Here is a 13314-nt window from a genome sequence, read left to right on the forward strand (position 1 = left end):
AATTTTTCACAAAACTGCCAAAAATATAATTTCTAGTGGAAGAGAATATTCTCTTTAAAGAAAGTTTTCTACTTTCCTAAGCTCTAGGATTTAGAAAGCAAACCACTCCAAAGTTTATAAAGCTGATTACCTCTTGCCCTTGGGTGCTACCTAGCAGTAAAAGATATATTTAAGACTGGTAATTAAAGGACTCCATATAAGTTCACTCACTGCTTTCCACCCAGCTTCAACGCTTAACAAGATAACAGTCTTTTTCAGGAAGATTCAGCAGGGCTAATTATAAGTCAGGTTGTAGCTGACCTCTTGTTTGCTGTGCACAGGAGGGGGGAAATGTAACCACTACAAGTTTAACCATATACCAGTTCATTTAAAATTAACATGGTTTCTCACTGAAACCCAAAATTACATTCCCATGTCTCTCTTTACTTCCTCAGTATAAAATCTTCAAAAGTCCCTGAATAAGCCAGGATTATTACTGGCACCTGAAATTAATTTGTGAATTTGCAACAGTAATCCGAGTTATCATTGTTTAATTTGTCTGCTAAATGAGGAGATACATCGAAACCCTGAAATCACAAATCTCATCTTTGACACTTGATGCCATTGCCTGTGGAAGTGATTTAGTTGTGGAAAGACAAAACATTTGTTCTGGTTACATAGATAGGGTACCCCCCAAAATTATATTCTTTCAGAAAATATTTTGGATACTAAAGTAGTTTAAGTCTCTTTTACAGAATGTAAAGGAAGAGTTAAAAAAGAAGGTATTTTTCCAATCACAGTGTTTATGTAATGGTGTTTCTATTTTTGTTTACAAACATGGAAAACAGTGTATTTCAGGCAGCTCTAGTACAAATGTGATAATATATTGCTAAAATATTCTAGATGTTATTGAGCTAATATAGTAGGGGCTGAAAAAAATTGCTTATAATAGAATTGTACCTACTGCTCAAATTATGTGAAATGCTTATGCTATGTATATGTATAAATTAATACAGTGTATGTGATAAGCAAAAAGGTGTATATTTGTGTATTTTTCTAAAGAAATATATTCTTCATCTTTCCATTCATTCATCTCGTCTCCTGCTCATTCCATCTCCTTTTTCATTTCAGTCATGGGTGCTGGCATCTCATCTGGCTGGTCCCACAGGAGGGAGGACATAATCCAAAGTACAGGTTAGAAAACCATGTGCAAAATGGTAACAGTATTATCTTGGTCAGTTTTACCATCTTCAGTCTTCAATCTGACTCCATGACACATTTCTCACATCCGTGATAAAACGAATACCACATAAAACTATTGATTTATATTGTATAAGTTTGGGAAGCACAGCAAAGCAAAGAAACCTAGGACAAGACAGTATCGTATCCTTTTGTATTCTGGGGCCAGACCAGCACTGCCCAGCATCACATCAGATCATTACAATTGTTACAGTCATCGAATTTTAATACAGTTTGAGAGAGAGACTTAGGATAAAAGGCAGCTAATTAAATCATAAGAATGCATAAAGGCCACTATCGGAAAGATGTGCAGATCTGGAAAGTATGAAAAGAAAAGGTGGGGGTTAAATGAGACCTAGAGGGACTCATAACAAAAGGGAACGTGGGCAAAGTGTGGGTTCTTCATGCTATGCAACAGCATCCAAAATGATTGGTCTCGTGGGATCTGAAGAACTTTTTCAAAAAGGATACATAAGAGAAACATCTTTCCCTTTATGTTCCAGTGAATGATACACCCTCGTGATCCTGAAGAACAAAAACAATCTCTTATCACGTCATAAAATCTGATTCTTCAGGAGAGAGGTTGAACTCGGATGCTCAGCTGTCCACCTGCCTTCACCCCTACTACAAAGCAACCCGGAACAGGCCTCTGGGCTCACAGGGACACTGTGGGGTCCTGAGGAAGGAAAGGCTTTAAACAAAAACAGGACAAAAACAGTCTCATCATGGAGCTCCAGCCCATCCCATGCATACCTTCATTCACTGTCACTGCTGTCTCATATAGCTTTCATTCAGCTATACAACACATGCTTATTAAGTGTAGTTATCAGGGCAAAACTTTTTTGCAGTGACAATTGCTTCTTTCTGTGTCAATGGTAAAAATCAAAACCTGCTCAGTGAGCCAACACCCTAAAACCATAACCACTGATATCTGGGGATTGGGGGGCACAGAGCAGCTGTGTGGTCGGATGAGGCAGCGATCAGGTAAACTCAGCAGCAAACTTCATTTGTTGTTTTGACAGGAAGACAAGCTGTCTCACTCCTAACTTAAGCTTACTAAAGTTGATTTTACTTAACAAATCCACAGACAGCCTGTGTGGGGTGGAGCAGTGGGGAAACAAGGAGTGAAAGCATAAACAAAAAGGATACACACGTATGTGTTAGGACAAAGGAAGGTAGAAAGGCCACATTTGAAAATTAAAAACTAACTATATTCCTGATAGTGTCTATTCTTCTGGACATATTGATAGAATTAACCTCTGTTTAATAGCTGAACAATGTGAACACTGAGAAGAGGAAACACAGCCACTGAGACTGAAAACTAACTTAGGTCAAGACTTTCTAACATCCCGCCTCCCTCCACTTGGATTCGCAAGCATCTCTGAAAGATTTCAGAGATTTTTCCACTGGCATTGAGCAGCCAGTGTCTTAGGCCAGTGATTAGTGTTCTTCGTCCATTCACGGAGATTCAGTGCCTTCTGTCTAACCTTCCCAGAACCCCTCCCTGGAGACCCGAACTGTGCCCTCGCTCTTCCCCCAACTTACCAGCGATGCCACTGCACGTCATCACTGTCTCTCTTATCTGAGAGGCTGACCACCTTATTTTAATTTGGAGAAATTGTCCCCAAATAAAATCTCAGGGTATTGCTAGTGAAGTGCTGAACAGAAGTTTAGTAAAACCACTGGAGATGTCTTTAATGAATAAAAACATACATAAAAGCAGCCCCATTCAGAACAGATCAGGATCTGAGTCTCCGTCCAAACCTGCCGGACAAGCTGGCACACCAGGCTCTCACGAAGAGACCCTGCACCTAAATACACCCCCAGCTGCACACTCGGAACTTTTGCACAGCAGGGCAGGTGGTCAGCCATGGGGCCGCAAGCCTTTCCCTGGAGACAGCGGTCCTCCAGCTCACCCGTGCATCACAGCTTCTGTCCGTCATCATCGCAAGAGGGAGGTCATGGGGCTTAACATTATAGAGCACATTTGAGAACAAAAAACAACAACAAAAAAGAAAAACACTGCAGTCAATATAGATGTAGAGACATCAGCTTCCTTACTCTCTATAAGAACCCCAAATAGTTTTTTCCCACTTTAGTGAGGAGAAAACCAACGGAAGGGAAGTGGAATAATATGCCACCACAGTCACACGGTGAGTGGCCAAGCTAGGATGTGAGTTAACAGTGCCAATGCCTCTGCTTTTTGGGGGTGGGGGCAGGAAAATGCTTTATTACTACACAGAGGGCATCACTGGCACCTGAGGTCATCAGGGCACTTTCAAGAAGGCCTCATGTAGGACATCCAAACAGCCTGTGGGGCTTCTGGGGCCTCAGGCCTGGGTACAAGGCAGGATCTTCCCATGATGCAACTGTGAGCTCTTCCAGAGACCCAGAAGCAGCGAGGAGGGTCTGACTACCTGTTTTGTAGAATGAATTCACGGTGGAAAGACATTCAGTTACCTGGGACACAAAGTCTTGCTCCAGGTTCTCCATCAGGAGGTCTGCCGGCTTCTGCTTGTAGGCCTTGCAGGTCTCCAGGTGCTGCCCAGCCTCCTCCAGGCTCCAGGCAGGGACCAGGGTGTGGTCGGCCAGGAAACACACTTCAGCAGCTCCTTGAAGGCTGCTGAGGATCTTTCCCATCCACGTGGGTGAGCAAGATGCACAGGGCGGAGCTCTTCCCAGGCTCTATAGACACTCGGGGTTGTAGTCTGGGTGGAAGTGAGTTGTAGTGGCAGTGACACTGGCAGTGGCTAAGGAAGAGGGCACAGGTGCTCTGGCCCAGTGTGCAGTCAGGAACCATGTTGCCAAATTCCCCAGGCACACGACACATGAACTTCAGCCTCTGCCAGGGGCTCACAATGAAACTGTTGAATTTTGCTTCCAGTTTGAGGGCATGGGGGTGGGGAGGTCTCTTCTGCCTGGGGTTCTGGCCCCGTGAGGTGTGGGGCTCCAGCTCCTCCTGCAAGTCCTGAGATGGCAAACTCCGAGTAGGTCTGAGGGGTGGCCCGGCCAAGGTCTCCATGGGGGGATGGCTGTGTGTGGCCCTGAATAAGGCCGTGGGCCAGCAGGAGGGACCTCATCCCTGTCCAGTGTGTGAGGAAGCTCTTCCTTGTGGGTGGCCCAGCAGGCTGCCACACTCCCTCTTCCTCCATCCCAGGGTTATTCTGGGGCCACCTCACCCCAGAGCCTCAGGGAAAAGACAGGAGGGGGGATCCAGGTGCCCCCTGCCAGCCTGGGCCTGATGCCCCAGCTGTTGAAATCACCATCTTGATTGGCCCTACTGCACCATCCTACCTCTCAAAGCGCAACTGGCCTCCCTCAACTCTAAAGGATACCAGAGAGTTGTCTCCTCATGATTGAGAAGACAGGGATTGTTTGCAATACGTATCCATTCAGTCCAAAATTAAATTAATTCATGGCCCATAATGAAGGGTCTTCTAATATAGAGGGGTCTTCAGATGAAATCTATCTTTCTATAGTTTGAAAGGATTTCTTTCTACAGCCAGAGAGTTTTTCACACACTGTGTTGGTCTGCAGTTTCTCTCCTTCCAAGGTGGTCATTGTGTAGATACTTGGAGACAAAACATGTTCGGGCACAGTTCATGGTCTCCCCTTGGACACGCCTGGCCTCCCCAGAGGCTTGCTGCGGAGTGGGGCGAGAGTAGGCGGAGCAACTAGCACTGTGTGCAGTAAGACTTTCACTTCCTAGTTTTCTAGAATTGAGTCCTGATTCGTTAGGATGGCGAGGACCACAATTATTTATTCACTATTCACCTAGGTAGGCACCAGATGGGGAAGAGAGGTGGAGGATGGAGAAGGAAGCTCTGAAATTGCAGGCCCAGCTATGATGGCAAACTAGGTAGGCCAGCCGGCTCCCTCTGCAAAATACCAACCCTGGAGAAGCTATAAAAGCTGAGGGAGCACATGCATTTCAGGACTCAGCCATTAATGAAACCAGGAAAGGGAAAAAAAATGAAAAGTCTAAGCTCTTGAACCAGTGTGTATTTTGAGGAAGGAATGGGAGCCCAGAGAACACCCAGCAGCCACAGCCACAGGCGATAAGGGATAGGGCGGAGGACACATTTTTACTGTGTTCTGCTCTTTACCTTCCCATTGCTCTGGGACTGCACCTGCAGCCACAGGCCTTATTGCTGTCCCAGTGCCCAGAGCGTACTCTCAGGCCCTGAAGGAGTAAGAAATCCATGACAACAAATAAGCGTATACTTAGCAGTGACCTTAGGCATCCATCCCTCCCCGTCCTTCTCCTCCAATCCCACCAGACTGACGGATTACACCCTGGGGAGTTTGCCTCCCCCCCACCAGTGTTTTACCCCACAGGATTTATCAGGGGCCAGGTTTACGTTTTCCCCGTGGAGTAGCAGCAGTGGGAGCAGTCAGGGTCTTCTGTGGTGACTAGATCTTTACCCTGGGACCTGCTCCCTCCATCTCCTTAAAGTCACCAGGATCCACAAAACCATGGCCTCATCTTTGACCAGTACCCAGTAGACTTTAGAGACCCATTACTCCAGACACAGGAACTCACAGGCCAAGATAATTAGATGTATGTCGCATTAGGAATATGACTATTCCCAAAGGAGAGCCAACAAACTAACCAAAGTCTACTCTCTGCCAGAGTGACTGGGAAATGCTGATGAAGAATCCCACATTCTACTGAACATGGACTTTGAAGGACATAAATACAATCCTTAGCAATATAGAAAACAACAAGAAAGGGTGCAGAAAACCCCACAGGGATTATTGGTTATGAAAAAGTGCAATCATTGAAATGAATAACTCCATAAGCAATACTTGAGATAAATAACAGTTAATTAGTAGGATGGATACAGCTTAAAAATCAATTAGTGAGTTAGAAGGTCAGGTTGGATATCTGATCTGCCCAGAGGAAGCAGGAAAAAAAAAGAGAGAGATGAAAAACAGAAAAGAAAAGCAGAGATACAGAGGCGGAAATGCCACTCTCTGGCCAACGGGAGTGCCAGAAGGAGACCAAACAATACAAATGAAGAAGGGAAACATTTGAAGATGTATTTAAAGTTGTCCAGGATCAAAGAAAGATAAAAGACCTTATATAAGAAAAACTCAAATGTGGCCAAATACATAACCTAAACAATAAAGTCATAAAGGACAGAAAGGAAATTGTGTATGAGTGAAAGGAATAATTGAACAAGAAGATTAGAACCATCATAAATTCATACGCACCTTAAAATACAGCTTCAAAATATATCAAGCTTGGAGAATTATATAATTGCCTAATCACTACACTGTACACCTGAAACTAATATAGTATGGTGGGGCGAGGCTCCGCCCACAGAGCCCCTCTAGTTGCTACAGATGAGAATAAGTCTACCAAGACGTGATCTGCTTGGCCATCCTTCAAAGGAGAAGGGGCAGGAGCCTGTTCCTCAATGGGCTTTTATTGGGTTTAATTTGCATAGGAATACAGGGTGTATATGTAAAGCTCATCAGTCATTGTAAGGCAGTAATGATCAAACAATAGATAACATTCAAATAATTCTGAGGGCTTATTCTGAGTCAAGGTCAGATAGCAAAAGGGTCATAAAACTTTGGGGAACAAACTCATTTCATGCTTGGACACTTATCGTTTAAATTGAGGGTATTAGCAAAGCAGGTTCCATAGGATTTTATGCATTCTTTCTTAGGTCTGATCACCCTAGGGAACCCACCCTTTCCAGCACAGGGCTGTATCCACCACTGGCATTATTTCAGGCTTAAGGCATTGTTTCAGGCTTAAGTCAGGCAGGGGAAGTAAGGCAGCCAGGAGATTAGGAAACTTCTTGCAAACAGAAAGAAGACTCAGTCTATGTCAAGGCCAAGGGGCAAGGGTCCATCACCCCCTTTTTCTATAGCCCTCCAAGTCGCTCTCTGAGGGCCCCTTTGCGACAATGCCTGTCTTAGGCCATCCCTCCCTTGAGGAATCTTACCCATCACTGGTTAACCAGTCATACACCCAGGGCCAAGCAGGATCAGGTGACAGGGGGCAGAGGCAGTGCCCCTATAAGAAAGATAAGCTTTGTCTCCTAAGTGGCTTATGGTGCCAAGGTCTTTTTACTTAGCCTTAGCCACAAGGGGCTAAGTTTCTGAAACCAGGCAGGGTGGTTCCGCACAGAATTGCATGACAATTGTAATAGAAAAACTAAAATTAAAATACATCAAGCAACATTGAGAAAACTTTAAGAAGAAAGAGGTAATTTATCAATTTTAGTTGAGGATTTTAACATACTCTCTCAGAATCTGATAGACCCCTAAGTAAAATATTAGACATGTTATAAATATCTGGAAAATACAACTGTGAAACTCAAGCTATTAAAAGTATATCAAACTCTATGTTCATCTAACAGGAAACATGTGTTCTTTTTGAGTAAACACAGAATATTTACAAAAACAGCCTTACTTAAGACCATAAAGAAAACCTTCATTAGTTCCAAAGCATTAATATCATTCAGATCTCTGACCAGCATGCAATAACATTAGAAATTAGTAACAAAATTGTAGCTTAATCTGTTGTTGGAAACAATAAATATTTCTATATAACCCTTTATAACCCCTACTCTTTAAAAGATTAAAAGTTATAGAATGGTGACTGTTTCATATTAGTGTCATATTAGTCTGTAACTATTAATTCCAGTTATATAAAGAAAGTGCCACACCTAAAATAGTTCCTTGAAGGACAATATAACTATATTTATCTAAGAAGACACAAGAAAGTGAGCTACAAAGTAAAAGAGAAGAAGAACCACAAGAAGAAAACTGTTATGTGAGAAATTACCTTCATGCAATGGTATCCTCCAAGTACACACTATCAGGCAGCCTTCTTAAAGGTCATGGCCCAGAGAGGTTCATAGACTAAATAAGGGTGCTCAAATCAGGCAGTTTATTTAACCAACTGAAAATACTCAGGGAGAAGATTGGGGTAGGTTAGCACACTTAAGATAGAGTACCAGCAGGGTAGACCAACCACACTACCTGAATTCCTAGGTGCAGTGTTCACACGTCCTCTTTGGGCCATGTACCAGTGTATTTTCTGCGAAACGTGTTGTGAGGACCCACGCTGAGGTCTGAGCAATGGACACGAAGATGGAAGACGCCTGTAGCCAACATATGGCACTCGCTCTTAACCGAGAGATGCAAGGCTAAGTGCTTGTGGCTGCAGTGGTAGCTTGCCAATGAGCATAATAACAACTATGAGTTTTTCTGCATTTCTTGGCTAGAAGACACAAACACATGTGAGAATGAGAAAGAAACAAATCACGGAATCGATAGTGGAGGGAAAATAATAATCCAGGGAGATGGATGAGTGCTTGGAGAAGGCAACTGCACACGGAGAGCATTTGCCAACGTGAACCTTAATTTCAGCAAAGAGGACGGACAACTAACAGACACAAAAAAGTTTCCGCCCCACAATGAGTTGGCATCCCCAAACAATCACACCATCAGAATTCAGGATGGGATTGAATCAATGTGCAGTTACTTTTATGAAATTACATCCCATCCCACTCTTCAGGACAAACTAGAAAATTTCAGATTACTACAATCCACTGCCTCTGGTAGGGTCACACCTTCACTCAGCTGGTCTTCTTCCAAGAAGGTGAACTGGTGGGTCCTGGACACGGTGCACTTTGCTAAACTAGAAGCAAAGTGCAGAGACCTTTTCTACACTGCCATCAAGCAAGGCAGCTACAGCCAGTCTCGTGATGATGGCCTTCTTGGTGAAGGTCAATATCAATTTTTCTCTTTTCTTAAACTTAAAAAAATATTTTTGTTATTTTCCAATTACAGTTGACATTTCACATTACATCAGCTTTAGGTGTGCAGCGTGGTGGTTGGTTAGACATTTGTATAATTTACAGAGTGATCCCCCGTAAGGCCAGTACCCACCTGGCACCGTACACAGTTATTACAATATTATTGACTGTATTCCCTATGCTGTGTGTACTTTACATCTCCTCTTATGCTTCTTTAAGCATTTCCAGTTTTCTCCTCTGACTGGCTCTTCTTTCAGCATTTCTAATTCAGCTCTGATGGGGAGGAAACAACCACCTTCCTTCTACCATTGGTGGGAAAAGGAGGGACTTGGAGGTCTTGAATACTTACAACTTTCTTAAGAAATCCTTGCTCCTGAGGCCCTTTTGCCTCAACTCTTTTATACTCACCGAGTGTGTGATCGGACGATGTTGGAAAACTAATTTACAGTCCCTAGGAACCTCCAGTGCGGGCTCACTTCTGTTTGGGGGTAATGTGTAAGGATGTTGGACACTTACCATACTCTTCTTGGCCAGTGTAGTTGCAGTCAAAACTGAGCCATAACGAAGGCTCTTTTGACATTCTGTTTATGGTATTAACTAACATAGACGTACATGAATTTCACAGACTTTTTATCTGGAGGCAGGTTGGTATAAAGAAAAGAACACAGCTTCTCAACAGTGGATAGAATTTGGTTCAAATTTGATCTTGGCCACTTAGTAACTGTGTACCACATTGCTTATCTATTAAATGTCAATATCAAACTTTACAGCATTTTGAGAATTAAACTAGATAATAAGTAAATATGTATAATAACTTCACTGACTCATTACAGGAAATCAGCACATCTACTTCCTTATCCCCTCCCAAGTCTCCGACATAGACATTGTGATCACCGATTTCCTAAGGACATCACATCAGTAGCTAAATGACAGAGACTGTTCTCGAACACAGGCCTTCCCACTCCCAATGTCCCTCTCCCACTACATCAGCGTGCCTTTATGTTAGACAGGTCGAGACTGTGATAGATGCTGCAGACCAATATCCTTCTCTATTGACCACTCCGAGTCCATACAATGTTGTAGAGATGGTGGAGGACACGTTCCTAAACCCACTCAGATACTTCCATGGTGGCTTAGATGTGCGTCATGCTTCCTGAACGAACCCATTCTATTCAGAATTTTGATTCGTTAGCAAATTCACAATAAATTGAAACCCACTTAAGATTTAATTCTCAGCTCTGGAGACGGCTGCTGATGACTATATTTATAGAGAATGATTGAGAATTGTCAAGTTCCAAACACCACCATAAAAATGCATTTTTGCACTCAGGATGTTCAAAGCCTTTCCATTTGTAGGTGTCTTTATCCAAACAAAGTAAAGGAGACTTTGGCCTCAGTCTTCTTCACTTACACCATGCACACATCCGTAGGTTTGCAGGTTTTATTTTTTTTTTCAGAGTAATTTACTTTATTAATGGGATAAGGAGAAAAATCATGACAATCAGAATAGATGTGTAAAAATCTTTCGATAAAACACAACATTCATTTATAGTTTTTTAAGGAAGAATCGCTTAGCTGAATAGAAGTAAAGGTGTTTTATTATTTAAGAACTTTATTAATAGGTGTTTGTGACTTACTGGCTCTTTTAAAAACTTGTGTTGTAAACTTTTACTACAAATTTAAAATGAAATTCTTAAAAATCCCAACTTGCCCTGACTGATGTGGTTTAGTTGCTTGAGTGTTGTCTCACAAAGCCAAAGGTCATAGGTTCCATCACCAGTCAGGGCACCTCCCTGGTTTGCGGGCATGGTTGCCAGTTTGCAGATTTTAAAGAAACAGGGTGGGACTGAGGCAAATGTTGCCAAGCGTCATCTGGTCCTCCCTTTGAGAAAAGACCTGCCGCGCAGGTGTGTGGTTGGCTTTGCATCACCAGCTGTTAACGCCAAGTCCTCATCTTTTGAGCTGAGCACACGCTCTTTTCCGGGTGGCCCCCCCTCTGAGGATGAGAGGGCAACAGATTTCTTTAAAGTCTAAGAAGCTAAAACACGCAAGAAAAGAACTCAAAGCTCAAAATCCTAAGATTTTTTATCATTTTCCCAATCTATATAGTTGTCTCATCCACACTTACCTTAACAGCACTTTTTATAACTCAGTAATTACTGTTCCAAAGCAATGAACTTAGTTTTCTTAAAAAACAACTTGCTTTTCACTCTTTTATTTAGCTTTATATGATACTTACTCAAATTATGTAATGACAAAACCAAGAGCAACTGGTAGCAAACTATTTGGGAGCAGACAAATACTAAGCATGTGTACTTGTCACAGTGCTTCTCACACTTTAACACGTTCACAGGTCACCTGGGGATTGTCAGCATAGAGCAGGACGGGAGCTGAGACCCAGAACGCATTTCTAACAAGGTGACACCAGGTGATCACCCAAGTGACACCAACACCGTCGCTCCTCCTCCACACCTTCTTGACCGGCTGCTAGCCCGGTGCCTTCAGCCTGCCCCGGCACCCGCTGGCGTGTTCACAGAAGGGAGGACGAGCACAGTGTACCTGGAAAACCAGGGGAGTTCCTTCCCTAACGATACATGAGCTTTGGCTTTGGTCACACACTATGCTAGGTACTTTACATACATGAATTTATTTTATCCCCTGAAACACTGTATCAAGGAAGACATTCCTATTCAATGGATGACAAAAGTAAGGCTTAGCTAGCTTGTCACACACTGGTATGTGGCAAGAAACACTCTGACTAGGAGAGAGAAGAACTCATTTCCAGTTAAGGTTTCTAAATCAGCTCAATGGAAGGACATGTAACCAATCTGAGGAGAAGACAAGTCTACCCCTCGTTTCTTCAGATGGTAGTTCAAGGAATTTTTCCCAAACAGAATGTAAAGCAAAAGAGAGAATGACAAAGTATTCAAACTCTGAGACTTCTGAGAAGATTCCAGGAGAGGTAAGCCTATGCTGCACTTCATTTACTAAAAGCAAACTCTTACCCTTTTCAGTGTGAAATTCTGTCTTATTTATTAACTGAAAGTGTTTGTGGACTTCCCAGTGCTCAACAATCAAACATGCATGTGACATTAGCCCTAAAAGGAATGCAGTGTCAAAAGTAATAAATGTAAGTGTGCAACCAAACCCAAATTGACTTTTTCTGAATCCTAAATATTTACTAAAATGATGAATAATCCATCCCTATAAAAATCTAGAAGAGGCCCTGACTGGTGTGGCTCAGTTGGTTGGGCATCGTCCAGCAAAGCAAAATGTCGCCAGATAGATGCCCAGTCAGGGCACCTGCCTGGGCTGCAGGTTCCGTCTCTGGTCGGGGTGCGTGTGAGAGGCAGCCGATCAATGGTTCTCTCGCACTTGGATGTCTCTCCCCCTCCTTGTCCTTCCCTCCCCCTCCCTCTAAAAATAAGCAAATAAAATCTTCTATCTTTATTAGTAAGATCTTAAAAAGAAGACATTTATATTTTATCCTTTTCCTTGAATCACTATCTTATCACCTACAAGAGGAAAAAAAGCAACACAACTAAACTAGGTCCCTAGGCAAAAAAAGCAAAGTGCAGATCATTTTACATTTCCTCTCCTGAACAATGGTCCAACTAACAGCAATTTTCAATTCACCATTTTTTCTACTTGTTATAGTAATTGCTAGTTAACAGAACTTTAAAGAACACATTTAACTTCACAATCACTTCAATAGGAATAACATTCCGCAGATGGTAATTCCAGTCTGGCAGGTATTCACGGCAAGCCTTACTCCGCAGAGGTTCTCGGGCCTGCTGGAGAAGGAACAGTACTCCGCCCCGCAGCCTCCCCTGTGGGCAAAGTGCGGGCGCCCGCCTGCTTGACCCAGGGTCTGCCACAGCCAAGCACCTCTCTTTCTCTCTTTCTTCAAAACACTGAGTTCCATGCGGTAGTAAACAGAAAGGAAGGATAAAATTTAGTATTTGTTATTTTTAAAAATGCAATTTACAAACAGTATTTTCATTTTCTTGAAAAACCAAGGCAGGGGTATGTGTGTGTGTGTGTTTCGGTAAAAAACAATGACGGAGAAACCTGAGGTGGGGTGGAGCCTGCAAAAGGCATGGTGGATTTGGGGTGGGAACACCAGTACCCCAGCCCAGCTCTGTCACGTGCAATGCCTCGCTTTGCGTATCTGAAATGACGCTCCTTCTGGCTTTACGGCTCTAAGGCTGTGTGAAGACTTTCCTTAGCAATAATAAAACTTCAAAAAACCCAAGAACAGATCATTTAAATGCAACCTTGTATCACAACTACTCCAGATGAAAGGACATGTCCC

The 13314-nt window shown here is 42.9% G+C and overlaps 1 pseudogene; it reads right to left on the minus strand.

The window, feature by feature from the left end:
• Positions 1-3442: 3442 nt before the first annotated feature.
• Positions 3443-4484, minus strand: LOC114507229 (annotated as a pseudogene).
• Between the last annotated feature and the right edge of the window lie 8830 nt (positions 4485-13314).

This window comes from Phyllostomus discolor, chromosome 10 (assembly GCF_004126475.2).
Source record: "Phyllostomus discolor isolate MPI-MPIP mPhyDis1 chromosome 10, mPhyDis1.pri.v3, whole genome shotgun sequence".
NCBI classification, from domain to species: domain Eukaryota; kingdom Metazoa; phylum Chordata; class Mammalia; order Chiroptera; family Phyllostomidae; genus Phyllostomus; species Phyllostomus discolor.